The following is a 5,000-nucleotide window of genomic DNA, read 5'->3' as shown; positions in this document are numbered from 1 at the left end:
TCATGGTTGGTTTTGCTTAAATATATATTAAATATCAAAAAGAACAGTAAACAAAGTATGCACCGAGAAGAGCCCCATGGTACTATAAATAAAAATCCCTGACCCCACAGAGTCCTTCATCCCCGCACACTCCCAACGATCCCTACTCAACTTGTATTGTGTGCATTGTCTAATAATAGTATAATTATAAAGATGTCGCTGATTGTGTGTGAAGTTAACAAGTGTTTTGCGTTTGGAATTAAATGTGGATTTTTAAATTCAATTATTCTAAAGTTGTGTGTCATACCGTTAGTATTCAGAGAAAATGTATTATCGCTGTTGTCATTGTTTATGAAACCTACCTGTTTTTATCTTGAATCATTTTATTTTAAAAAGTTATTTCTGTAATTTGTAACCAATCATGAATCATGTTGATTTTTTAATTGAAAATCGATTCCGACACTTATCCCCTCAAGAGAAAATCGTGGTGAAAGATTTAGGTCCACACAAACCAGTGAATTTTAACTTAGTTTCTAACACACCGAGGAGACAGCGCCGATTTAATAATGATTATTTTTAAAATGTTGAATGGCTTACTGCCAGTGAAAGCCGTAAAACGCTTCATTGTTTTTATTGCTTGATTTTTGGTGATGTATGCTATAACGGACAACAGGAGGATTCAGTGATATTGCGCACATCTCTCAGGCACTGAAGAAACATTCTGAATCAAATAGCCATGTCACAGATGCTGTTAAATATAAACTATTCAACGTTGTAGATATAAGAAATCCGTTGGAAACAGGACATGCTGCGTCTGTGAGTCGTTATAATGAACAGATGAAAGTTAACAGACAAGTTTTGTCCAAGATAATTGATGCTCTTTTGTGAGTACGTCTCGTTAATATTCTAACACACACACACATAAATACACGCACATATGCAAACAATTGCAATACCCCCCCCCTCCACACACACACACACATACACACACACACACATATTTTCAAAGTAGGTCAAATTAAGTTAAATTAGCTAACTAGACCAATAAAATTTGATTCTGTATTTCGGATTTGTGCCGCCTTAAATACAATGTGACCAACCGCCCCTGCAATCAAGGGACGCTACTCTTCCGCTAATCTCATTTCCTATAAAGTGAATGACAATAACATCATCTTGGAATTTCAACAACAAATCAAGAAAGTAATAGATATTGGTATTGCTGATTTTTTATTTTGTCACGAAGTGTTTATTTGCCTACACCTTTATATACAATAAATCATAATATATTAGTAACATCTTACAATGTTGGTTGTTGTCCGAATGTTTGACTAAATTTTTTAAAAGATGAGGTGGTATGGAAAAAAGGCGACGACGACGACGACGATGACGAAGAAGAAGAAGAAGAAGAAGAAGAAGAAGAAGAAGAAGAAGAAGAAGAAGATGATGATGATGATGACGATGATGATGATGGAGATGAAGAAGAAGAAAAAGAAGAAGAATCAATATTCATCTACTTCAACTGTAAGGCGAAATTAATTTTCTTTTTCGGACAACGTTGTTAACTCATTTTACACATGAGTACGATGAACGAATATGAGTAGAGAGCCTTTTCCAAGGACTCAACTAGGTGCCACTTGGGACTCAAACCCAGCCCCTCCAATCCGAAGACGAGTGTCATACAACTAGACCACATAGCTGCTTTAAATTTCGATTGTTATGATAAACAAAATATCAGTGTCACCTTCAAGATTTATATCCTTGAAGGTTGAAACGGTTTTCAAATATAAAGTTTATCTATAATTTACCTTCAAGTATTAGCTTTAAAAACATACCATTCCAGTCATTTATTTTTCCTAAAATTCCATTAAAAATATTTCATGATTTTTTTGCATTTCTTTATATCAATGAGACATTGAAAGGAAAATATGAGGTGTTCATAAAATATTTCCCTGATTTCACAGCCTAATTATTCTAACACCGTTATATGTAGATATTTGCATCTGGTTTTGGTCATCTTATAAGGCAATTCAAACATTTATGGCCATTGGTCAATGACCCTTCATTACAACATCAAACTGAACATGAACTTAAGACCTCAATTTTCTCTCCCTTCTATTTCACGCTTACCATGAAATAAAAGAGCTGTTACTGCCTGAATCTATCATGGCTCAAACTCTAGAAAACACACGGAAAAAAAACTCGGAAATAAATTGAATTTGCTTGCAGGTAGCCATGGAAACCATATTGAGACACACTGAGTAAAAGATAATGGTAAAATCAAATATTTAATTTACAAGGTTTGAGGGTAATGTCTTGACGCCTATTGGACATTTTCGGTTGTTTAAAGCGCACAGGCGTACATTTTAGCTCTCAATGTGGGCGATTTATTCTCCCATTCATTATGTCACCAAGTTTTATTTAGCTGCTATTTCTTATTTTATAATTAGCTGATCTGAAAGAACTCATATGTTAACACGTCGGTTGAACAAATCACATTAAAGGAAATAATATGCATCGAACAGAGGGCTGTAATCGATTTCCTTACTGCAGCCAGGTGTTCACCCGTAAAGATTCATGAACGGTTGAAACTTGGTGAATGTGACTCGGTGTTAGCATTCACTCACTCACTCAATCCCATGACCGGATGGATGGTCGTCGGGGGTACTTGCGTGAAGCAGAAGTTACAGTCTTCCTCCATGCTTGCCTGTTGCTAGCCCTATGTAGGAGCTCCGGAACCGACATCTCTGTCCATTCTTTTATATTGTCCAGCCACATCTTCTTTTGGCGTCCTCTTCTGCGCTGGCCTTCGACTGTGCCCTGTATGTTGTGTTAGCATTCGAATAATTCAAAGGTGAGTTAAGTGTCTTACTGGAACCAGAAAACTGATATACTGAAACCGATGCTGCCTCTACCAACATAAACGACCAGACTCCTTGTGTTCGTCTACAAAATGCATCGACCTCAGCAACTCAAAAACAAAAAATTGAAGAACTTAATCGAGCCAATCACGGATAAAACAATCAGACACTTTGCACAGGCTTGGAATTTCATAGAGAAGAGGTTTTTTTCTTCATCGGGTTAACCCTCTCCTTACCACCCATAGGAAAATCGTCACATTCGTTACGATACAACCAACATTTTTCTATTCAAATTACTCTTGTACACTTTAAAAGGTAAATAAAATGAAGAGTGTGTTGTAGAATATGTTTTACTAAAGAAATTATTTATCGCAAGAACCTTACTGCTATTGTTTTTGAGTGATAAAAAATCTATTTTTGTGTTAGTTGGGTGTGAAGTTTTGGGGAAAATCCTGAAAATGGCTGGTAAGGAGAGAGTTAAGGTAGCCAGCGCCATCATGCCGACGATTAATGCTGCTCTGTAGTCTACATGTTGGGCGCGTAGAAAATTTCTTCTAGAAGGCTGTTCCATTCCTCGATTGTCTTGTCTGTAAGATGTTTTTGGGATTGGAATAGTGTGTGTCAGTGGACCGACCCAGGTGCGGCTATGTAGTCTAGTGGTATGACACTCGCTTACGGACCGGAAGGTCCTGGGTTCGAGCCTCGCTCGTCGTATAGTTGAGCCCTTGGAAAAGGCTCTTTACTCACTTTCTCTCACCGTACTCAGGTGTAAAATAAGTACCTGGCCGTTAACAGCGCTGTCTCTGTCCGAAAAAATTGTAATATTATCGCCTAACAGGCGTCATGTCCCGTTCTACATGTTAAGTGTTGCTGTTGGCCAGGGACCCCTTGTAAAGCGCTCTGAGCACGTTTACTGGATATTGCACTATATAAATGCTCTTGGTTTTTGGATGTGTTGTACTAGTGCTATATCGGTGGGTCGAAACTTTAGGTTGAAATTTGGATGTAATGTTAATTTGACCGTGATGATATTCGTAAAAGTTAATGAGTCGTGACTGTTGTCTACGGGCAAAGAGTGGCTGTAATCCAAGGATCTTCATGTCAGTGTCTTTTATCTCTTCTATGTAACCTTCGCTGTACTTTTTCGAGGGCCCATCTTTGTGTACCGTAAAAACGATTACTGTAAATTCCTATTTAGATCTGCTGGAATTTTATGTTGCATCCCACCGTCGTGAATATCCGCCATATATACGTTTTTCAGTAAACCGTTGTGCCTCCACCTTGGAGACAGGTCGTTCTCTAATGTCTAAACCACGCGTTTCCAGGCAGACGGATTGGGAGACTGGGTGGGGTTCCTGGCCTCCCATAGTGGGCAGGGTGGCACTTACTGTGTCTTCTATCCCCATATATCTGTTTTCCAATTTGCTTTCTGTCTTTGTCTTGGAATGAGATTACTAAGTTTTGCCTTGGCCCTGGCTATAGTGCTTGGCTGGGAGGGAAACAGTCAAATGCATAGTTATTGTGTCCATTGTGTGTGGATCCCACACAAAACCAGTATACACCAGTATTGGTCTGATCTCACCATGGCTTTTTAAGCGGCAATTTTGCGGATTGGTTGCTTGTTATAAGGTTATTTTTTAAAAAGTCAAGGTTCGTATTTGCTTTGTTTGCGACGTTTTGAATGTGGTTGTTCCATTTCACGTCTAGTTTTATTGTTACACCGAGATATTTAGTTTGGTTTACTTCTTCCAGCTTCTGTTTCCAACTTGTCGAGGTCTTGTTGTAATTAAATTTGGTTTGGAGTGCCTTGGAAGAGTAACTTTGCTTTACAAAAATGTAATATGAAAACGGAAAGAGCATAAACTAAGTAATGTTTTGATACCTTTGTCGATTTCGTATTACAGTTTTATAGAGTTATACAGGAGCTGCGTCAAAACTTTTCAGTTTACCCTTGTATTTCCTTATAACTAATGAGCTTTTTTTATATAGCGCAATATCCGCTAAATGTGCTCAAAGCGCTTTACAAGGGTTCCCTGGCCAACAGCTACATTTAACATGTAGGACGGGACATGACGCCTGTTAGGCGATATGATAATTTATTTCGGACAAAGACAACGCTGTTAACGGCCAGGTACTCTTTTTACACCCGAGTACGGTGAGAGA

This window comes from Berghia stephanieae, chromosome 6 (assembly GCF_034508935.2).
Source record: "Berghia stephanieae isolate SIO BIC M18660-M18661 chromosome 6, UCSD_Bste_1.3, whole genome shotgun sequence".
In the NCBI taxonomy this organism is placed as follows: Eukaryota; Metazoa; Mollusca; class Gastropoda; order Nudibranchia; family Aeolidiidae; genus Berghia; species Berghia stephanieae.
This window is presented reverse-complemented; position numbering follows the sequence as displayed.